At 42.6% G+C, this 24,404-nt stretch overlaps 1 protein-coding gene across 2 annotated transcripts in view; it reads left to right on the top strand.

Annotated features, from left to right (window-relative positions):
* MBOAT1 (membrane bound glycerophospholipid O-acyltransferase 1) overlaps positions 1–24,404 on the top strand; it is a 107,080-nt gene that overhangs the window by 21,702 nt on the left and 60,974 nt on the right. Inside the window, exon 2 of one of the 2 annotated variants that reach the window (XM_071210994.1) lies at positions 17,052–17,234. The exons of the other annotated variant lie outside the window; for it this stretch is intronic. The gene's annotated coding sequence lies outside the window, so the exon portion shown is untranslated. The remainder of the gene's footprint in view (positions 1–17,051; positions 17,235–24,404) is intronic. 2 annotated transcript variants of the gene reach the window in all.

Genomic DNA, 24,404 nt, shown 5'->3' with positions numbered 1-24,404 from the left:
CGAATAAACACGAGAGGGTAGGGCCTGCAGTGTGGTCATCCGGGACACCCAGGAAGGTCATCCGGGACACCGGCAAGGCCCCTCAAACCGGAAGGAGTGGGGGCGGGCCAGGATAGCTCAGCCGGGAAGGGCGTGTGAAGTGCGAGGCTTGCCTGCTGACTAGCCTTGGGTCTCTTTTTTTCCTGGTACTGAGGAATTCCCTGCATGGAAATGTGCAAGTAATTTGTCCTTGTTTATTCTTCAGAAAGAGCCGGGTAGATGGAGATATCGAGTGGGCGAGGAGGAGGCTCCAAGTGTCAGTCCCCGGTTTAGAGCCCTGATTCCCATACAGCCAAGGCCGTCGGAATCCCCGGCGCAGCTTTTGAAACGCGCTGCTTTCTGGGCCTGGCACCTGAGCTTCCTGAATCGGCATTTCCTAAGAAGCCCCAAGTCAGGACACTCAGGAGATGTAGAGGATTACTGTATACACTTCAGGAGCTGCGCGGGTTCACTGGGCTACACCTGCTTAGTAGTAAGAGGAAGCGCTTCTCTAGGGCAGGACTGCGCCGGGTGTTGGGGAAAGGTTTGAGCATCGACTTCTTTGGTGGCCTGTTCTAAATTTTTGCCCTCTAGGGAATTTCAAGCCTCCCGTGGTGATCGGGCAACTTGCTATTTCTGAGGCTGACCCTGCTGTGTAGGCGTCGGTGTGTTTTTTCCTTCTTTCCTCTTCTTAGCCAACTCCGACACATCCAGAACGCCCCTAATCCTTTTCTCTAGGCGCCCTTCCAGTTCACAGGGCTGCCTCTCGCTCAGGCCCCTCTAGTGTTTCATTTTTGCTTTTAAACTTACTGTAGAAAACAGGTTAAGCTTCTTCCTATTTTGACCTGACCAGTGGCACAGTATTCTTTTTATTCTTTTGTGCTTCTTTTTTCATGTGAGTTAATTAAGGGGTCTGACTTTCTGGGAAGTGATTCCCGCCCCCCCCCCCCTTTGTTGAAAATAAGAGATTGCCTATTCTCTTCCAGTTTGGTAAATTGTTTTAAATTCATAAAATAGGAATTTGAAACTATGTTCATAGGGAGGCTGGGAAGAAGAAAATGAAACTCAGTGGATGGCAAGTGCCCTTTAGGTGCTTGTGTTAGTTGTCTTAGTCTATTTTGTTACAGCATTTTAGGAATTATCACAAAAATGATCTTATTTCTTTTCTTGTTTTACAGGCAGGAAGATCTAGGCTCAGGGAAATTAAATCATTTACCTAAGGACACCCAGCTAGCTAGAGGCAGAACAGGTTGCCTGATAACCGAGTTGTATGAGACCAAAGCCCATATCCATTCCAATATGACATGCATACTACTTTGCTCATATCTTGAGAATTAAGAAAATGTGGCCGTGTTAAAAGACTAGACGTTTAAATAAGGTTAGTACAAATGGAGTTGTCATTGATTGGTGTTTAAGCATTCCAGGCAGCTTGGGAATTCTCCTTCACATATTTGGGAGGACTATATATTAATATCCAAAAGAGCAAGTTGTGGTATTCAAAGAAGCTGTTTTTGAGGAATAAACATATAAGGTTATTTTTATCCTGAAGATGTTTACATTTTTGCAATAAGTATTTCTAACCAACGTTACAACTGTACTTACAGACTGCAATTTTTGCTTAAAGCTGAACTGGTCAAGCTCATCAGCTTGTGTTTTGTTGCCCATGTGTTAGAGTGTGGAGCTTGTTAAATTAACTAGGAATTGATCATGGAATGGACCCAAGTTTCTGTGTTTTTTCTTCAGAAGTTCTCGTTAGTTTATAGTTTATTTACTTTCAGAAGTAGAAGTTTTCTTTCTCCTGTGGCTCTCTTAGATCCCAGATCCAGAAACTGTTTTATCCCTTTACATTGCCCACCGTGTGTTTTTGATAGAGGATTCTTAATCGCACCATTTCTTTTGCCCCAAAGTGATGGCATTTCATGCTCTCCAGATTCAGAAACCCAGCAGCCAGCCAAGGAATAGCTTGCCTGATAAATTTGCTTCCAGGCAACTAGTTCTTTTTCTTTTTTTCTGTGGCACCAGGGCTGGAGATTGAACCTGGGACCTCATATGTGAGAAGCTGGTGCTCAACCACTGAGCCACATTGGCTCCCCTCAGTTGGTTTTTTCATTTGTTTGCTTGTTGTTTGCTTGTTGTTTGTTTTTTTTTTCTTTAGGAGGCACCAGGGACTGAACCCAGGACCCTCCTTGTGGAAGCAGGCACTCAATCACTTGAGCCACATCCGTTCCCCTCTGTTCCTCATTCTCTTACCTTGGGCTACAGAAAGGGGGATGAGGCAGGACGCATGGGTTTTTTACAATGCCTAGACTGAGAGAAAGGACACAGGGATGTACAAGTATTGTGAAGACGAAGCCCTGCAGCTGCAGATGTAGCCTGTGCTTGTGCAGCACACTCAGGTGGAGGCTGTGTTAGTCAGCCAAAGGGGTCCTGATGCGAAATACCAGAACTCTGTTGGCTTTTCTAAAGGGTATTTGGGGTAGAAGCTTACATTCACAAGGCCCTAAAGAGTCCAACTCAAGGTACCATAAGAGGTATTTTCTCACCCAAAGTGATTGGCCACATGTTGAAGCAAGATGGCGGGCGATGTCTGCGAGGGTTCAGCCTGCCTTCTTCCTCTTAAGGCTCTGTGGTCCCAGCTTCTTCGGATCTCAGCTGATGGCTGGCATAAGGCTCATTTCTTTCCTCAGGGCTTGTTTCTTCCTGGGCTCAGATGCTGTTCTCTTCACAAGGTCAGCTGTAGACTGTCAGTCTCATCTCTCTTCCCGGGGCCTCTGCTATGTCTAATGAACTGTTTCTGTTCCTCTGTGTTCTTTTCCTATGTGTGTACTTGTGTGTGAGAGTGTTTTATCAGCCCACTGAGGGGGTGGGGACTCAAAGCTCAGTTGCACTCTAATGATGTGGTTTAATCAAAGCCCTAATCTTAACATAATTTAAGCAGACATCTTAGCTGAATTTAATACAATCAAAGAGTTATCATGCCCAGAGGTGCAGACCAGTTTACAAACATGGTTTCTCTTTCTGGAATTCATAAATAATATCAAACAACCACAGAGGCCCATCTGTTCAGGGGCCTGCCTTAGCCTTGCTGGTCTTGAGTCTTGATTTTTTTTTTGGAAAACCAACCCTCCTAGCCCATTTCCTTCCTGCCCAACCATTACGCCTCCTTATGTGAGGCGTAAAGGCAGGGAGGCAGGTAGACCTGACATGAAGCACCTGCAAGGCCTTGGGCAAGTGACTAAACTTGCCTGAGTTTTATTCTTTTCATCTGTGAAATGGAGATAGTTATATCTACCTCATAGGTTTGCTAAGAGGATGGAACAAAAAACAGGTGAAGCCACTGCCTTCTGAGAACTCAGATGTAGCTGGAATTTAGACATGCACAAAAATATAATTGCAGTTATATAAAATAGAGTGTGGCATTTAAAACGGTAGGTATGTCTAGGTAGTACGGAGGAAGCACAGAGTCAGGTGCTTGGTCCAGCAAATGTGTATAACCAGGGTTGGGGACAGGAGGGTGGGGGTGAGGGGAAGGTCTTTAGAGGAAGGTGGTAGGGAGGGGGGTCAGGTGATGGCAGGACTTGGTTCTTTTTATTTATTTTTTATTTCTCTCCCTCCTCCCATCCTCTCTTTGTCCATTCGCTGTGTGTTCTTCTGTGACTGCCTCTATCCTTAGCAGCAGCACCGAGAATCTGTGTTTCTTTTTGTTGTGTCATCTTGTGTCAGCTCTCCGTGTGTGTGGTGCCATTCTTGGGCAGGCTGCACTTTCTTTCGTGCTGGGCGGCTCTCCTTACGGGGTGCACTCCTTGTGCATGGGGCTCCCCTATGTGGGGGATACCCCTATGCGGGGGATACCCCTGTATGGCACAGCACTCCTTGTGCGCATCAGCACTGTGCATGGGCCAGTTCCACACGGGTCAAGGAGGCCTGGGGTTTGAACCATGGATCTCCCATGTGGTAGGCGGACGCCCTAACCACTGGGCCAAGTCTGCTTCCCTAGGGCTTGGTTCTTTGAAGGGTGGGGATGTTCTTGCGGGGCTTGAAGCCTGGGAGAGACTGGCTGGAGTTGCGTTTTTCATAGTTTATTTGGTAGAGAAGGGTTTAGGGAGTACAAGCCTAATCACTTGTATCTGCTTCTCTGTGTGTTTACTTCCTGGGGCTCCAGCATACAAAAACTCTAATCCTCTCTCCTCTGCCATGTGGTTTTCTCTGTGAGTCCCTGCTCACCAAGGGGGTGGGGACTTGATGTCCTACTGAGACATGGCCCAATCAAAACCCTAATAATTATTTAATCAAGTAAAAGTGATACCTCTGACTCCAATCCAATCTCATACACCCAGAGGAACAGGCTAACTTACAAACATCTGTTACCTATTTTTGGAATTCATAAACAGTATGAAACTGCTGCAAGCAGGATGGAAAGTACTGATATTGAAGAGGCATTGTGTTTGTATCCCATACAGGAGACTTTCTCTCCGGAGTCATAGTGTGATCAGAAGGTTGTCCAGAGAGTAAGAAGAGCTGGGTGGGTGTTTTGTCATAGTGATTGAACTGGGCTGGCCGGACGGCCCAGGTACCTAGTGTGCCTGTTTCTGGGTCAGCTGGCGGCAGCACCTGCTTACCTAAAGGGTGCTGGAGACAGCCTCACATGGTCTTGCCCAAAATATATATTTTTTTAAGAATCCTTGCAGACCACCCCTTCTGGAACACATTCTCTTTTCCCAGTAGATCGTAGTACAGTGGATTAGGTTACAGTTTTCTCTAGTGACATTCTAGCCTCCAGGAGAGGGTGGCTTGCCAGGTACCTGGGTTAGAGTGAACCAGACTGGATCAAAGGACAGGTGGTTACCTTTGGCCACAGCCCAGGATCCCTGGAGAGGAATGGAAGGTGGGGCTGCGGGGGTTTCAACATCTGAAGAGCGCTAAATACCAGCTTGTTCTTTTTATCAGTGTAATGCTGAGTCTTTTCATTGTGTTTTCCTATTATTTCCCCATCAGTTAAAAATTCACCATGGTTTTCCATGGTGATAAAAAGGCCAGGGTTTGAGGGTTCCATTTTCACCCCTGCCTTTAGGTTGTGAATCACTTGAGAAATTCCTACAGGTTTCAGCTGGGATTCCAGATAGCTTTGCTACTGGAAATCCAAAATGGAGCCATCACTCTGGACCGGGGGCTACAATAGGAGCTCCTAAAACCTGAACTGGTATTTTTCCCAGGAGCATGTGGAGCAGCTACAGGGGCTGCTTCCATGGGTTTGTCTCATGGGAGGATGAGAGGAGGCCTGTGGGAAGGCAACTCTGGAGAGGGGTCCGGAGGCAGGGGAGCAGGGGAAGGAAAGGTCTCCCCAGTGTTAGTCACTCTCCCATGGGGCAGAGTGAGTGAACACTTACTAGAAGGTTCTTCCCAATATTCTAGAGCTGAGAAGTCCTTGATTATGTATGGACCAAGGCAGGGAAGTTTGAAAGCCTGTTAGATGCCAAGAACTTTCTGTGCATTACCAAGAGTCTCTTAACAACTCTGGAAAGTAGGGAATATACTCTCATTTTATAAATGAGGAATTTAATGAATTTGTCCAGGGCCACCCAGATCTGTGTAGGGTTACAGGGACTTAATTCCAAGTCCCCTGCCTGCAGAGCCCAGGCCCATCCTCTCACACCATGTCGCCTGTGTCTGTTCCTTAAATCTGTTACAAACTGCTCTCTCAGTTATCTCACGTACTACATCAGAAATATGTCCTTAGTCATGCTCTCTGTCAGGTCACAGCCTCCACTCAGAGCCATCGTTCCTTCCTCGTTGGAGTGCTTGCAGATGGGAGCGCTGTCCTCTGGTGCCCACCGGGTCTGTCTGTCTGCAGAGTGAGTGCCAAGGTTGCTGCTTGGTAGTTTATGGTGCTTGCTTTACCCTCTTCTCTAGAAGGCATCATGGCTTATGTCGTTACTGTACGTTGAGCACCCCACATTAGAATGCCTGAACTCGGGGAAGATTGATTTCAGTGAATCAGTTTTAGGGACTGCTTTTCATCCACCCTAGAGTTCAAGGAAGAGGAACACAAGATGGAGGGGATAGAAGAGGGAAGGTGGGGGCTGAAGGAAGGTGATAATGAGGGGGAGAAAGAAAGGAAATCTCACAAAGGGAAGAGGAAGGAGGGAAAGGCCGGCTCATGGGCAGGGTCCGGTGCCCTCCCTCCTCATGAGATGTCTTGCCCCTCTGGAGTAGCTCTGCCCACCCACCCATGGCCTCTGCTCCCTTGTCTTGGGGTGACACTTGGGGTGGGGCTAGGTGGGGTGGGAGTGGGAGGTGGTGTCACCACAGCAGTAGCTGGTGTGCCTCTTTTGTGGCCAGAATGCCATTCATAATTCCCCTGTCCCCACTGCAGCCACCGAGATGGGACGTTCCCTCAGGAGGCCGGTACTTCGGCACCTGAGGAACAGGCAGGACTGAATCAGCCTGCCCTCGGTGCTGCCTAAAACTGACGGGTTTGAAGTAGTCATTCACTACTATTTCTGTTTTAATTATATGCCTCATTAATTCAGTTTGGGCTAAGTCAAACTGGTTTCTGGTCATTTTACTTTCTTTAATTCTTAAATTTTAAATTTTGATTGAGCCTTTCAGTACTATCAGTTTGAAAATCTTTTACAAGTTTACATGAAAGTCGTCAGCTATTAAGTGAACATTTTAATTACATTTATTTGTCCCTGGGCACACTATATATTTTAAAATAAAAAAAAGGAAAGTACATAATTGGTATTTATTAATAATTGTAAGGGAGAGTTGGTGTCATACTTAAAGGCCAGAAATTAAAATGATTTTTAGGGCAGCTCAAAGTGGAGGTTTTTTTTTGGTTTTGTTTTTTGAGGTGGGAATGGAACATAAAACAAGAGAAATGTATCCTCCCACAGTTCTGGAGCCTAGAAGTCTGAAATTCAAGCCTCAGCAGGGCCACACTCTCTCTGAAGGCTCTAGGGCAGAAATCTTTCTTTGCCTCCTCCTAGCTTCTGTGGTCCCCGGCAGTCCTGGGCATCCCCGAGTGTATTAATAGCGGCATAGTCGGTCTCTGCCCCGTCTTCCTGTAGCCTCCTCTTCTGGGGTTCCCTCCCTGTCGGTGTCTCTTCTCTTCTTAGAAGGAGACCAGCTGTACTGAACTAGGAGCCCCCCTAATTCAGTTGGACACCATCTTAACCTGATTATATCTGCAAAGACCCTATTTCCAAGTAAGGCCACATCCATAGGTTCCGGTGCTTAGGATTTCAACGTATCTTTTGGTGCATCCAAGTGGAATTTTGTTGGGAGATTCACCACGTGGTGAATCTTGAGATTAGTTAGCAGAAAATCAGGGTAGCTGATTCTTTGAGGGCTGGAGGTTCAGGGTGTTTATCGTAGCAAGAAAGGGATTGTCATGCAGGGCCTGCTGAGAGTCTACATTTGGGAGGCTTTCGAGCAGATGGCAGTGATAAGCAAAGGAGGGGAAATGGCAGGTTCAGATGTGGGGGAAGATGGCAGGGAATTGGGGAACTAAATGAAAATGGCAAGTAGTGAGGGAATGGTGAGTGGAAGCTGTTGGAGAAAGGAATGAGGGGGAAATATAAGCAATTGGAGGAGAGTAAGTTACATCAGAGAGTTGTTGAAATAGCCCATGAACTGCATATTTTCAAGGAAATGTGAAACTCAACTGGGCAAACTTCCTCGCCCCTAAGAAGATTTCCCTGAGTTAGACAGCTTAGGCTCTGAGGGATCTGCAGCCTATGATGTGCCTGTCTCAGGGCTAGCCAGTGTATGGTGCAGGAAACAGAGATCGTCACTCTGAGTCCAGGTGTACTTGGGAGGAACATCCTGTTTAAAACAGCAGCAACCATATTTCTTTTCCAGAATTCTGTGCTTTTCTAACGCTGGTATGTTTCTGTGGCACTCACTATTTGGTATGAATGCCAGCAATGAAATCTTCCTAGTAGCAGGTAGCCTTAGCACTTCAGCCAAGCTTAGCTTCTGTCCTTCAGGGAACTGGCACCCTGTGGGTCCTCCTAGAAGTTCACTTATGGAATCACCAAGTCACGACTACGTGCGCATTAAAACAAGATTGTAGGGACTTTCCATTTCATCATGCACAGGTACTTCCTTACCCCCCCCCCCCTCATAGAATTTATATTCCTGGTAACTAGTAGCAGCAGACGGTAACTACTGCATTATATTGTGGCATAAGATGGTCCAATTCAAATGTCAAACAAATAGAAAAACCACAACAGGAGACAGGAAGTTGCATCTTGGCTTACTGGGGTTCCGAGATAAAGTTTTTTTTTTTTTTTAAGTTTATATCACCAAAATTAAATAATATACTCTTTGGGGCTTAAAGCATCCACATATAAAACACAATGTGCTTCATTTTGTTGTCCATATCTGAGTACTCTTTTTGGGGTTTTTAATAGACATGTAGCACCCCCGAGGCAGGCCTGAACCCTCTCTTTGCTGCTGAAGAGACTGAAGCAGTAGAAAATTGTAATTCTGTGAAGATCAAAGGTCAAGTCACTGGCTAAGGTTTCAAGAGCCTTTCTTAAATTGTTGAAACTGTCCTGGTAAGGTCTTTATTAGGGTTTTCTTTGGGATAATAGTGACTGAGGGCAGGTGATCCTTGATGAAAGGTTAGACTGTTAAAACTTTTTTAGTTTTCTAATATGTATGAAAGAGCTTTGTAAACTTTTAAGCTCTGCCCATCACTATTATTAATAACTATGAGGCTAGACCTCTTTGTAGTCCTTGAAATGGAATAACAACTGAATGCCATCGTCTTCCCTGGGTCTTTCAAACCTTTTAAAGCTTCAGTATGAAAAAAAATAGCTATAGAAAAATAATAACAAACACATATAGTCCTTTGCTGGCACTATTCTAAAATTTAATATTTTATGTATATTCATTCCTTCCACCTGCCCTGTGGGGTAGATGTCTCTCTTTTATAGATGAAGAAGGTAATAAGTTGTGGCCCAAGATTTGGATCCTGGCAGACTCTGGATTCTGTGCTGTTAGACATGACACTGCTGTGTATTAACCTAAAAACGAGACAAAAACAAACATTCACCCTTTCAAGATCAGGCTCTAAGCAGCTCTTGGTAGACAACAGTTATGATGCTACTGGGCTACATGATATATGTCAGAATTGTGTGTATCTTTTTCAGCAGGTGTTATTTTTTCTTGGATACAAATTTCTCTTAGAAGTTAGGCTTAAAATACCCCACTTAGGAACAGTTTCACTCCTTGGACCTTTATTGCTGTATTATTTTTATTAAAAAGTATTTTTGTGTGTGCTCTTAACGAGTTTGTTGATGCATCTCTCTGTTTTCCCTGCCTTGCCCCTAATTCTTCATTCAGCATTCAAGAATTTACCAAATGGTGACTTTGCTTGAACTCTCTTTCTTGCCTTTCTCATTATTTATAATGGTATGTCAAGAATGAATTTGGGGAACAGATGTGGCTCAAGCAGTTGAGTGCCTCCTTCCCACATGGGAGGTCCCAAGTTTGGTTCCCAGTGCTCCTAAAAACAAAACCCCAAAAGAACAAGCAAACAAATGAAAAAATCAACTCAGGGGAGCCGATGTGGCTCAATGGTTGAGCGCTGGCTTCCCACATAAGGAAAAAAAATTTAATTTGCTTCTCATTGGTATTACTGCCTCACTCCTCACGTTTACTCATAATGTTGGGCATGAAGTTAAGGGAATTAAAAAATAGTAACTAACTTGTTGCTTTGAAAATCCCCCTCCATAATTGGTTCCTTAATATAACTTTCATTAAGCGCAGATCCCATGAATGGAACTGTTTTCACGTACTCTTGATTTCCTCAGGCTCCTCTCCTGACGTTCCTACTTGTCCCTGGGTCCTGAGGCACACAGTGGAGTTACTGCCTCAGCAGCTCAGGTGGGCCGTGTGTGCCTCCAGGGGGAGGTCCCCAGAGGTGAGCTGACACCCCTCACCTTCCCCCCATCTTGGTGGCCTGGACATCTGGACACCTGATGTGGTTTTTAAAAAATATAAAACTATTGGCCACTGCTCACCGGTATTTACAATAAAATTGACAGTATACAATAGGATAATATTCTGACTACTAAGAAGTTATTCTTTTTCCTGGCTTCTGCTGAACCAGTAACCCAGATGCTGAAAAGATCCAGCCTCCCTGTGAGGAATGCTTTGGGGGTAAAGAAAGAAACATGCAGGTCAGCAGTTGAGATTACAGAGTCTATTTACCCGTTTATGTAGTAAACTGCTGTATCTTTGACCATCCGATTAGGTTTCCATGAATCATGACCTTTTTAGTCAGTACAGCACAGGGATTTCAACTTTCCATAAAGAAAAGACTCTCTAGAAGGAACCTTTAAATGCCCATTTAACTAAGCCTTTCCTGGCTAATGAAAACACTGCAGTATTTACCTTGATATCTGGGTTGTAAGATTGCTGGTTGTGATCGATTTTCCTCTCAGGGTTTTGCAGATATTTTGTATTTATACGACTGTAGAGATAGGCATGGATTTTGATCTGGCTGTATTAAATTACGTAATATTTAAATTATCTGTGTTATATTTAAATTACTGAATCAGCTACTTGATTTGAAAGCTTATGACTTCAGGAAAATGTTCAGTTTAAATTGAAGCGATTTCTTGGTTTGTTCAGAATGATGGCTTCCCACCCAGAAGCACGATGGGCTTATCTGTGGTTGTCAGATACCTTTTTTTTTTAATGGCTTTGTTTTTGGTGAATGTAAAAAAAAATACAAAAAAAAAAATATTAATGAATTTATACACACATAAACAGAAACCAGAATGGTCAGAAAGGTCCTTAGGCATATATAATTAAATACAAGTTCTGATTCAGTAATGACTATGGAAAATTTCCCCCCACATTTATAAAAGCTGTTCTCTAATGGAGAGGAAATAATATACTATGGTATCAAATTTCTTTTCTGATAAAGGAAGCAATTACAGAAAGCTTTTTATTTGTTCAAAGTAACCAGTGATATTAATGTAAAAAAACCACAACAAAACCAAAGCCCCCCCCCCCCCAAACTCTAATAACTCCCCGCAGTATTACTTCAAAATAAATATATCAGCTTGCTTTCCACTGGAATGTAGTTATTCTTCACACTAATAAATTTTAAAAAAGCCAAGACCTAGATTATATATATTTTATAAAGCAATCGCAAACAATTATTGAACTTCATTTTCTGGACTAGAACGTCAAGTTAGCCTCTTCATAAAAAGCAATTGCAATTTGAGGCTATTCCATGTTCGCCTCCATGTACCAGCACCACGTGTGCCTCGTGTCTTCCTGTTTCATAAGAAACAGTCTCTAAACCCCCCCCCCCACACTGTCTGTGGTCCCCCGTTGTGCATTCAGGTCAGCACCTCCAGCAGAGCCTCTGGGTTTGTCAGCAGCAGCTCTTTTCTTCTTTGATTTACTGTCATCAGATTTACTGTCAGACGAAGATTTTCTTTTTGTACCATCTTTTTCTTTCCCAGCTTTTGGAGACTTGAGAAATGCTTCAGTTAATGCTGGTCAATCGAACTTTTCTTCAGGCTCCCCAAGTATTGTCAGCATCTGTAAATCCATTCAGCACTTCAAGAAGTACTCCACCTTCCCCTATACTCCATGTCCATCCAGTACTTTTCCCACCCCAAATTCTTCAGGCTCTGGCCTCTTCAGCATTTCTACTCTTTCCACTCTGCTGCTTTCCCATTTTTTGCAGTGTAGTTTTGTTGGAGGCCATTTTCACTGCAGACTTGAACTACTTATTTCCTGCCTCCGTGCTGCTCTGGTCCCACCTCAGATGTGGGGTGGTTTTCTTCCTTCTTTCGTAGCTGTCTTAGTTTTCCCCTTTAAACAGCCGTTAATCATCTTAGGAGGAACAAGCACAGCCTAGATGCCTGGTGAGAAGAGGGTCCAGGAGCATCCTCTTGAGTTAGGCATCGTCCTCGGGGCATAATAAATCGGGAGTGCACATAAGAATTGAGATTAGTGCAATCGCAGTATGGTTCAGGGTGCTGTCCTTCTAAGGTTCTTTCAACTCCATTATTTTATTTAATTCACGCACAGCCCTCCGAGGCATAGCTGGCAGTTATGATTAGTTCCATTTTTCATATGAGTAGAGAGAGGCTTCACTCAATGGCTGGTGCAGCATCAGTGGACCAACCACATAGCCTTTGTTGGGGTCGCACAGGCAGGGCAGGGGACTGCCTTCCCCTGCCTCTGGACCAGGCTTTGTAGGATAGGGCTGGTCTTTTGGACATGGAGAAGAGGTGGGTAGAGTGGTGAGGGCATTAGCTTAGATATGTCTTTTTCAAGGCTGGAGCAAACGAAGCAAGCGGGTATTCCCATCAGGAAAGCAGAATGCCTGAGTTTAATTTCCCTTTTACTCATCTATTGTGTGATCTACTAGTAAAGCAAAGAAGGGAGAGGGGCGAGTTGGGGTCCTCCTTTGGAACTAACCAGTTATGGGTGCCCCTGAGTGATCTCTGTTGTGGCAATCTTAGTACTCCATCTCACTCTCCTTTGGATTTTCTTTTCCTTCTTTATGCTTTTTCTATTCATTCATTTATTCATTCTATAGAGTAAAAACTATGTTCTAGGCACTGTGCTAGGTGCTAGGGATCCAAAGAATAATAAGGGGAAACGGACTTTGGCCCAGTGGTTAGGGCGTCCGTCTACCACATGGGAGGCCCGCGGTTCAAACCCCAGGCCTCCTTGACCCCTGTGGAGCTGGCCCATGCGCAGTGCTGATGCGCAGGAGTGCCCTGCCACGCAGGGGTGTCCCCTGCGTAGGGGAGCCCCACGTGCAAGGAGTGCACCCATAAGGAGAGCCGCCCAGCGCGAAGGAGGGAGCAGCCTGCCGAGGAATGGCGCCGCCCACACTTCCCGTGCCACTGACGACAACAGAAGCGGACAAAGAAACAAGACGCAGCAAAAAGACACAGAAAACAGACAACCGGGGGAGGGGGGAAATTAAATAAATAAAAATAAATCTTTAAAAAAAAACCAAAAACCAAAAAACAAAGAATAATAAGCCACTAGGTATCTGTCCTTGAGGTGCTCGCATTCTATTGGAAAAATATTTAGACTTCATGTAGAGTTTTTTTTAAGCAAATGATTCCTTTATTGGACAGGAGAAAGAGTCCCAAAAAGGCAAATCATCTCCTTGTCACTTACATAGCACAAGAGCCCAAAAGAGTTGGGGAAGAAGTCCCATCATGGTCCATCTCCTGAGGTGGCCAAAAACCGCTCCAAGTTGTTGTGCAGAGTTTTTGTAGTTTACAGTGTGTTGTGGATTCTAAGATCTCATCTGAGCTCTACAAATGTCTCATAAAGAAGTGACTGTTACCATGAGACTGTTATTCTTTCTGTCTTTTCCTTTCTTATTTTTTCCCCTGACATTTTTATCTTTCTCCTTTCTCCTTGGTTTATACCTGGCATTCCTAAATATTTACCAGCACTACCAAGTCCTGCATGCATGGAGGGATTTGAGAAATTGTTTGATTTCTGGTTTCTCTTCTTTTCCCCTTAAACTTTTTTTTTTAAAGATTTATTTTATTTATTTATGCCCGGCCCCCTTCATTGTTTGAGGTTGCTTCTGCTCTCTGTGTCTGCTCTTCTCATCTTTAGGAGGCACTGGGCACCAAACCAAGGACCTCCCATGCGGAAGAGAGGCGCTCAATCATCTGAGCCACCTTGGCTCCCTTGTTTGTCATGTCTCTCACCGTCTTTCTTCTTTGTGTCTCTTTTGTTGTGTCATCTGTTTCATCAGCTTACTGCGCCTGCCCACTGCACCAGCTTTCCTCCAGGAGGCACTGGGAACCAAACCTGAGACCTCCCATGTGGTAGGCAGAAGCCCAGTTGCTTGAGCCACATCTGCTTCCTGCCTTAGACTTTTTATTTTGAAATAAATTCAAGCTTTCAGGGCAATTGCAAAAATAACACAAAACTCATCCACAGAACTGCAACATATCACCTCCCCCATACACTGATCCATCAATTTTAACATTTTGCCACATTTGCTGTATTCATTCTATCTCACTATCCATCTGTCATTCCCTTTCTCCGCCTCTTATCTGTCTGTTTAATGGTCTATATCTTCTTTTTTTCTTTTTTAGATTTACTTTATTGATACATATTCATAAAGCATACAATCCATTCAATGTGTACAATCAGTGGTACTTGGTATAGTCACATGGTTGCGCATTCATCACTTCAATCATTAGTAAAGCATTTTCATTACTCCACTAATAATAATAAACAACAAATAAACAAAAATTGCTACCCCTTAATAATCACCTCTCAATCTCTATCCTTCCCCTACTGTGCATAGCTGCTATTCTGTTTCTCTAATTTGTTTGCATTTATATTTGTGTAGATAGAGTAAACAATATGTACTACCTTTTGTCTAGTTTTTTTTTTTACTTAGTATATTGCTTTCTTTTTTTACCCTTAATGGAAGATTATTAATATATTATTGTACACTACTGTCCATATTTTGCTTTGGTTGTATTTTTCCCTGATATTAACATCTTGTAACATTAACATGTAGTTGTTCAGTTTCAAAGAAAAACTGTCTTATATATGCGGTTTTACCCAAATGCATATTTCACATGAGGTTTCTGTATCTTAAGTCAAAAAACATTTTAAAGCTCTTTTGTTCTCCTATCTGTAAATAGACAAATGTGGTTTGACTCTGTTTCAGGTCTTTTCCAAAATGAGTCACTAATTATTTCTGAATAAATGTTTCCATTAAATTGTTTTTTTTTATTAGAGAAGTTGTCGATTTACAGAACAATCATGCATAAAATACAGGATTCCTATATACCACCCTGTTATTAACACCTTGCATTGGTGTGGTACATTTGTTACAACTAATGATAGCACATTTTTATAATTGTAATTATTAACCATAGTCCATGGTTTAACTTAGGGTTCATTGTGTTGTATAGTTCCATGTATATTTAAAAAATTTTATTCTAGTAAAACATACACAACTTAAAATCTGCCCTTTTACATTGTGGTATCTTTCAAAAACCTATTTTAATCTCTGATTAGCTTATGGAATTTTGGGATTTAAACCCAAAATTAACTTTCAGAGTTTTTTCTTTTATAGGAGCAGAGGGTTGGAAAATACCAGTATCTTTTACTCACAAAATTTCAAGTTTGTGTGACATGCATGAGAGCTTACCTTTTCTTCATAAAACCCATCCAGGGAAGCTGAGACATCTTCATACATTTCTTCCCTTGTTGTCTTTTCCCACCACCACATTGTTGAAATATTTATTAAATATGCTGCAGAAGATCTGTATATATCAATGTGGTATATGCATATACATAATATTTATTTATGTGTTGCATGACTTTTCATTGTATTTCTCCTTGCAGTTTACTTTTCCTGGAACAAAAACATAAGCATGTGGGACATTTGGCAACTACAAATTTGGGAAGTAGAAAAGGCTGACTTCACGTTCTCTTTAGTTTTAAGAGCAAGAGTTGAGAACACAGCCAACAGACCCTTCTTTGTTTTGTAGGTATGGTGTAAGAAGATTTAAACATCCCTAAGTATTAGTTTTTCAGAGCAGTTTATATCCTAGTATATTTATCTTCCCTTTTGCTTTCCTTCTGTTAAAGGAAACCCACAGGTTTCTCTAGATCAATGGGCATAACTATGATGCTTTACATTTATGTTGGGAGTGAGGATTAGATTTGAAAGAGATCATCAGGTTTGGTTTGTATGAAATACATTTGAATAGACTAAACATGAAATAGTCTTGATGATTTGAAAAAGTGACACCTTTACCTTAAAGAGGACCCATTTTGATGAAGTCGCTATGGCTTCAAAACAGTCTATTCTTACTCATCAGTCTTTAGTAAACATTTCCTGAATGCCTAATAGAGGCCCAGTATTGTATCCCTAGCAGAATAAAAAGTAAATGGTTAGCAGGGCCTTTGGAGCTCTCTCTCACTTGTTCTTTGTCTTACCTTTCCTCCCTCTGCCTTTTCTTATCCCCCTTGTATGCTGGCCAAACTCCCTAGCTCCTGAGCATACCATTCATTCAACAGTATTGAGTACCCAGTATCTGCCAGGCAGTTTGGACACATTGATGACAAAGATAGACGTGGTCGCCACCTTCTTGAAACTTTTGCCCAGGGAAAGAGATAATTACAATAAAGTGTGAGAAGTGCAGTGAATGCAGAAGCTGAGGGTGCTGTGGGAGCATGGCAGCAGGTCCCCTATCTTGGGCTTGGGCAGGAGGGAAGATTTCCTGGAGGAGGCAGTATTTAAATTGTGATCAGAAGGGCAAGATCAGAGTCAGGGAGATTAGTTAGATGACTGTTGAAGTTCTCCAGGTGAAATGAATGGTGGCCTGAATTAAGATAGATGTAGAGTGGGTGGAGGGAAGTCTGTGGATTTAAGATGGACATAGGTGGTAGAATCAATAGGGTGAGAAGACTGGATTTAGCCAGGGTGTAAGAGAGAAGGTTTTTGTCCTGAATGACTGGGTGGTTGAATGTGCCTACCCTTAGATAAGAGACCTAGGAGGAGTACTAGATCAGGGGAAGAGAAGAGCTATTTTAGACATAGTAAAGTTCAGGTGTCTCCAGTTTATCCACATAAAGGTTTCCATAGACATTGGGGGGTATGAGCCTGGTATTCAGGAGAGACTTCTGGGCTAGAGATAAAGATTTGGAAGGCATTGACTGGTATTTGGAGCCACATGAGTGAGACAGATTGTCTTGGCTGGCCTGGGATGGCGCAGGGGGCTGTGAGCATTGAAGAGATGGGTTGTAGGGGAGCAGCTATCAAAGGAGAGGGATACAGAGGCATCCACTAGAACACACACATTATCACAACTGGCTTAAGAAGAAATAGAAAATTTGAACAGACCTCTAACAAGTAAGGATATTGAATCAGTAATAATTAAAAAGAAAAACCTCCCAACAAAGAAAAGTCCATGACCAGATTCCCTCATTGGTGAATTCTACCAAACATTCAAAGACTTAGCATCGATCCTTTTCAAACTCTTTAGAAAGATAGAAGATGAGGGAACACTTCCGAACTCCCTCTATGAAACCAGCACTAATCCTCAAACCAAAGCCGGACAAAGAGTGATCAGAGAGGAAAGAGAAGGCAACCAGAGAATGTGGTGTCTGGGATTCCAGAAGAAAGAGCAGTGAAGAATGAGCATGTCAGATGCTCCCAAGACGTCACGGTAGGTGAAGACTAGATGTTGTTCACTGGCTTTAGCAACTGAGGTAGTCACCAACTTGGCTGGAGCTGTTGTGGATTTAGGGATATGCTGTGGTTTACTCGTGAATAGGAGGTGAATATTTGGATTTAGGGATTCTTTGGGGTTAAATATTTAAAGTACAAATTCTTCCTCTTTCTCCTATGACTCCAGGGACTTGGGAAGGTGTGAGAATTAATAGGCTCCAAAGAAAACTTGCATACTGGTTTAATTTTTTTTAAAACCTCTAGCTGAAAGGAAAACTGTTGCCTAGTTGACTATTCAGTAGGCTAAGGCTCTTTTTAAACAGGGATGCGTAGTTACTTTGACTCTTGGTGCACATCGGAGTTTCCCCTCTAGTTTACATATATATTTTAGAGACAGTGATTACATACTAGGAGCTCGAAATAGCTTAGGTCCTATGGACCAGGCAGAATCTCAGAGATTCATTGTTTTGACTGCCCCCTGGTGCAGTGGCCACAGGCATTGGGTTCCTCCGTTCTTGGAGTTGTGACGTTTGTCCTGTATCCTTTCTGGCCCCACAAAATCTCAGTTTTATAAAAGTTAACCAGGAGATGGTTCTTATTTTCAAATTAAACTAAATTAAAATTAATTTTGTTTTCGAGACTTTTAAGAATTGCACAACACACTGAGATAATTGGTCACACCCTGGGGAGTTGCATAAGAAAATATAGCCCCAGTTCTGTATTTTCCATTGTCCCCAAAGAGCTCACTTATAGTACCATCTTAAATAGCAAGTAGTAGTATTGCTGATGGAAGAGTGTAAATATTGCTATGGAGGGCACTTTGTTGGGAGTGATAGTTTTTACTTAAGATCACCGGGGAAGTAGTCGTTCAAGTCAGGTTTTTGTTTAGGAGGCAATGTAGATTGTTGGGAAAAAAAGCGACTTGGGAGTCTGTTTTCCTCTCTCTCACTAAATAACCTTATTTAGCCTCTTCATTTTACCCACTGGGAAAACTCTGATGATATTTGTACTTACTGTCTCCTTAGTGATATGAAACAACCAAATATTATATATACTTACATATGTGTATATATGTACATTTTTTTTAAGATCTGTTTTATTTATTTCCCCCCTCATTGTTTGTTCTTACTGTCTGCTGTCTGTGTCTGTTTGTTTTGTGTTCTCTGTGTCTGCTCGTCTTTTTTTTTTTTTTAAATTTTTAATTTTAGGAGGCATCGGAAACCGAACCTTAGGACCTCCCATGTGTGAGGGAGGCATGCAATTGTTTGAGCCACATCTGCTCCTTGCTTGTTTTGACTCTTATTGTGTTTTCCTTGTTGTGTCTCCTCATTGAGTCCTCTTATTATGTTACCTCACTGCGCCACCTTGCTGTCTTGCTCATCTTCTTTAAAAGGCACCGGGAACCAAACCCGGGACCTCCCATGTGGTAGGTGGGTGCCCCCCTGCTTGAGCCACATCTGCTTCCTGATAGTTACTTTTTAATAAAAAGGATGATGCATAGAATAATTTGCCCATGCTCTTGGCCTCATACTTTTTTTTTTTTTTTAATAATTCTACTATTTCAAATCTGTATGTTTTGGAATTTTTAAATAATGAGATTAAAAGAGGCCACTGTAATGAATGTGGTTTCCCTGCAGCACAGTCAGAAACCCAAATCCCATTTGGGAAAGAAGACAGGCTAATTGCATTCCCCCTCATATTTTAACTTTATTTTATTGAGGTGCTTGTACTCTTTTTAAAAAATTTTAGTTTTGGTAACATATATACAATCTAAAATTTCCCCTTTTAATCACATTCAGATATATAATTCCATGGTGTTGATTGCATTCACAATGTTGCACAATTAAAACCATCATTCATGACCACAACTTTTCGATCAACCACCAACAGAAATTCTGTACCAATTAAACTTCCCTTTCCCTAGCCTTCTCTAGCCCCTGGTAGCCTGTATTCTAATTTCTGATACTATGAATTTGCTTATTCTAATTGTTTCATATCAGTGAGGTTGTACCATGTGTATCCTTTTGTGCCTGGCTTATTTCACTCAATATGTCTTCCAGGTTCATCCATGTCATAGCATGCACCAGGACTTTATTCCTTTTTATGGCTGAATAATATTACAATTTATGTATAACACCACATTTTGTTTTTCCATTCATCTGTTGATGGACACTTGGGTTGTTTCCACCTTTTGGCTATTGTGACTAACGCGGCAATGAACATTCCCTATTCATTTTTAAACCCTGTGTGAAAAATTGGGATTACAATTTGCTAGATCCTTCTCATAGCCCTTTTGCTAGTGCACAACGCAGAACTTGATGGAATGTGTGGGTGTCAGGGGGGCCAAGCAGAGCCCGAGTTAGCCGGCCAGCGTGGGTAGAGAATCTGCACATATCACAGCATGGAAAGCCACAAAGAACTGACTTTAAGCCAGGGTAGTTGTATTTATTCTATAATTGTCCAAAAAGTACCAAGTGAAGATGTCATAGTTCACCATGCAGGGAGCATTTCTAAGGGATTCCCTTTATGAACCATGATTTCTTTACCCTCGAAATGAGGATCTGGGACCAGATAATCACTGATTCTGAGATTTTCTTGCCTACTTGATGCTTGATTTAAAACCTTTAATAATTCTGAAATATATTTACTCACAAAATTGCCTCTTTCCTCCCAATTAGGAATATGGTAAGCAGTATTATAAGCTGTGATTCCCGGCCCTGGCTGCACAATAGAATCACCAGGGGAACTTAAAAAAAGGGTGGCCTCACTGTCTTCAAATTCTGATTTACTTAGTCTGGAGTGAGGCTCTACTATCAGCCTTAATTTTATTTTTTGTATCTCCCCAGTTATTTTACTGTTCAGCGTTGAGCGCCACCATCTTGGAGTGGTCCTGGTTAGTGGTAATTAGCTGACAGTACAGCATCCAGTGGTTGCCTGTAACAGCTAATTAGCTGACTTTACGGTTCGTAGCTAGTCTAATACTTGGGGGAGCCTTATAGTTTACAGAGTCCTCTCACATTCTGCCTAGTGAGGTGGATGCTCCTCCTATCCCTAATAACTCTTAGTTAAGGCTCCTTTTCACCACATTGAAAGATGGCGCCTCTAGACCTGGGTTGCATAAACAATTTGAGGTTTAACATATTGATTTACCTTTGCCAGGGCTGCTGGTGGTGGTGACATCTGTCTCTGTGCAACTAGGAGTACCCAGGCCCCAGTCAAGATTACAGAGTCATTTCCAAACGTCCCATGTCTTCATTCAGTGGCCGTTCATCAGTAGCATGCATCTCTCTTTTTTTAGCTACCTCCCTGGTGGCCCAGTGTTTTTAATGCAGGTCCTTATTCCCAGGCGTGCCCACCTGACCCCCTGCAGCCCACTTTTCCTCCACCCCCACCCCGATGTTAATAACGAACCATGCATACCTGGAAGGCCAGTGGGAACTCACAGGAAGGCAGGAGGCCCTCTGGGCACAGGTCAGGACATTTGACTGCTGGTCCCAACTTGACCCTAATGGCTGTGTGACCTAAGCCAAGTCTCTGGGCCCTGGTTTCCTTATCTGGAAAATGAGATATTTGCATGACACAAAAAGGTTGAATTGAATGAATCACAGCATCATTACTGAGTGGATGGTCTCTTGAACCAGATTCCCTGAGTTTAAATTCCATTTTTGCCACTTCTTAGTTTGGGCAAGTTTCTTGACCTCTCTGTGACTTCATTTCCTTATCTCTAAAGTGGAGGAAATAATAATATTTGCTCAAAAAGTTGTGAAGATTAAAAGAGTTGGTGTGGGCACAAGGACTTAGAACAGTGCCTGGCATGTAGTAAGCACGGTAAACGTTAGCTGCTGTGATAATATATTATTTATTATTAACATTTTCTTATTAACAGTGTAAGTAACTCTAAGTGGGTAAGTTCTTTCTCCAGAGGAGATGGGTGAGAGCATGTTTGGCAGTTTGATATTATTTATTAGTTCCAAAAAGAGATATATTTGTAAACTGGTCGGTTCCTCTGGGCATGATATCCTTTGATTGTATTAATTTCAAAGGTTCCAATTACATGATTAAATTAAGATTAGGGCTTTGATTTGGACATGTTAGTAGGGCATTGAATTTCTGCCCCCTTGATGAGTGGACACGCACAGAAAACAACATGGCAGAGGAAGAGAGACAGCTCATTAGAGTCCCCAGGAAGAGAGATGAGCCTGATAGTCTACAACTGACCTTGTGAAGAGAGCAGAGCAGCTGACCCTGGAAAGAAATGAGCCCAGGTGAGAAAGATGAGACTTATCTGGTCTACAGCTGATAATGGAAGCAGCTGGGACCATGGAGCCTTAGGAGGAAGAAGGCAGGCTGAACCCTCACAGACATCGCCCGCCATCTTGCTTCAACATATGGCCAATGACTTGGGCTGAGAACATACCTCTTACAGTACCTTGAGTTGGACTCTTTAGTGCCTCCTGACTGTAAGCGTCTACCCCAAATAAATACCCTTTATAACAGCCAACAGAGCTCAGTACTTGGCATTACTGCTCCTTCGGCTGACTAATACAGCATATTTGTGGACAGGGCTGTTCAGGACTCCTCAGATGGGTACTGAATCCTCTTCAGTCTTTCCTGCCTCCTGGGCCAAGGATCAGAAGGATATGAGGGGCTGGGGTTGGGAGGGAGGCAAGTGGTGTATTTCAGGGTTTTTCTTTACCACGTCTGAAGAACCAGCATAATCTTTTTTCCTCGCTGTATCCACTGGTGTCAGTTTCTAAAGGATTTTCATTCCAGATTATGAGTAGTTCATGTGACATGTGATGTTTACTGAATAAGGTGAGCAAAAAACTCAAGAAATCCTTACAATTTAAACTTTAAGCAAATATATAGGATTCTTCTTCTGATTATCAAGAGAGGGCTTACTTCATTCCAAATGGCCTGGGTGCCTTATCTTGCACTGGGTGGCAGCAGGCTTGTTAGGTGGGTACACACAATCTGGAGAGCATTCGTACAAGCTTTGAGAGGAGTGGTGGGATGGGACTTCCGGCCCCAGCAGCTCACTTTAGCTGCCCACGTATAAAAGTGGGATCTTCAGAGAGGCCACTGCATGCAGCGACTAAGAATTTTTGCATCATGTTGCTGCCCTGTAGCTGAGGGTTTGGGGACTATTTACCTTGTGCCTTAGTTTCCTTAGGAGTACTTTTTGAGTTGCTGATAAGATGAGCTAATAGATTAAAGTATTTAAAGTAGAGGTTTTTTAAAAAAGATTTATTTATTCCTCACCCCCACCCCCCCTTGTTTGTACTGGCTGTCTTTCGTCGTCGTCGTCTATTTTTTTTTCCGGAGGCACCGGGAAATGAACCTGGGACTTCCCAGGTGGGAGGGAGATACCCAATCACTTGAGCCATCTATGTTCCCTGATGTAAAGCATTTAGAGCAGACGTTCCTAAACCTTTTCTGTTCCGTGGACCCCTTTGCAGTCAGGTGAAAACCACAGACCCCTTACTAAGTCCACACTATGCTGTGTATTATTTAATCAATATATCACATCCACACCAAAACATCCCCACACGAATAGTCGTGGGTTTTTTTTGCATTTCAAGTCAAGCTCATGATCCCTTGTTCAGAACCCTGATTAAGAAGAACAACCAGCATTTCTTGAGTCTTGGGCACCCAGTAACTGCTCCATTGCTGATGATCATTATTTTAAAACTTGGGAGTTGGGATCAGAAGGCCGAAGGATAATGACCTTTCTCAACATGTACAGATCCCTTCTAGATAGCAAGCTTAGATGACCTGAGGAGTGGGGAGGCAGGAACAGCAGCTGGTGGCCGCTTCTGTGGGCTAAGAGGCAAACTTCCAGGGTCCCATACAGCCTTCAGTTTATGTCTTGCTTACTTTCCACCTAGAGAAGGAAGGAAAATGAAGTCAGTTTCATTCTATGTGTTTGAGCAAAGGGCTTTTATTGGGCAACTACTAAGGCCTCCCTGAGTGACAGAATTTCTGGGGAAAATGTTGACAGTATCATATACTGGGTAAGAGCTTGGGTGAGATTTAAAACATGCGCCACAAACTTGCTTTGTAATTTCAGGTCTTGTATACGCAACCATTTTGTTCTTTGTTTTCCTCATTTGTAAAATGGGAGTAAGCTACTTTATAGGGTGGGGCGAGAGTTAAATGGAGTGATTTTTGTAAGCTTTTATCACTGCTCTGGGCATATAAGCACTCAATAAATGGCATTTATTGTTAGGGCAAGGGGAAAGAAGTCGAGATTTTGTTATAAATTATGCACAATTAGTATCAATCTTAAATAATATTTGCTTATCCATGAAGCTTGGGGAAAAATGTGCTCATTACAGATTTAGAAGCATTTCTTGCTGACATTTCAAGGAGTTTGGAATGGAACTATAACAAGGATCTCTTTGAAAATGCAAAGTAGCTAAAGAGTAGTACAAACACTTTTTGTTCCGTGCTACAGTAATAGCATTTTTAGTATTCTTCCCCAGCATATTTATTTGTAGAGGACAATGCAAAAGAGTCCTGTTTGTGGTGGAGAAATGGGTTGCCTTTAAATAAGGAATTGTTTAATTAGATTGGTTTTGTCTTGGGGCATATAAGGCAGTGTTCTGAGAAGAACATTCCAGGCCTGGCCTGGTGAGCCACTGGTAAACCACTGTAGTAGGGGAAATAATTTTGGGCTGTTAATATTTGCTATTTGTTAAAAATAGCCTGGTTGCATCGTTTCATTAGGAGCAAGGCAACGCTTTTAGCTCCTGGCAAAGTTCATTTTCCTGCTGGAACAATATGAAGACTGTGGGGCAGACATCCCCAAATATTGCACGTCCAGCAGCACATTAGAGTAGAAAGATTTAATTGACGACAGATTTGAAAATTGCAGTACAGTTTGATGGTGCTTTGGCAAAATGAAATAGACATTTGTTTTATTATTTCCTTGCAGTGACTCTGAAATTTTGCAAGGACTGAAATCGAGTGTATTGCTGAATCCGAGTTACGTCTGTCTGGCTTATGTTTCGGAGCCGGATTGGAACAGCTGTGCTCTACTGTCTCCTTAGGCATCAGGGCCCACACAGTACTGTAATTGTGGAGAGCCAATTGTTGGCTCCCAGGAATGAATGTGCAGCTTTCTTTGCTGTCCTGGAGGGAGTGGAGCAGTCGAAAAGTAAAACTT

This window comes from Dasypus novemcinctus, chromosome 22, assembly GCF_030445035.2.
Source record: "Dasypus novemcinctus isolate mDasNov1 chromosome 22, mDasNov1.1.hap2, whole genome shotgun sequence".
Lineage (NCBI taxonomy): Eukaryota > Metazoa > Chordata > Mammalia > Cingulata > Dasypodidae > Dasypus > Dasypus novemcinctus.
The sequence above is the reverse complement of the archived record's forward strand: the minus strand, read 5'-3'. Positions and strand labels throughout refer to the sequence as shown.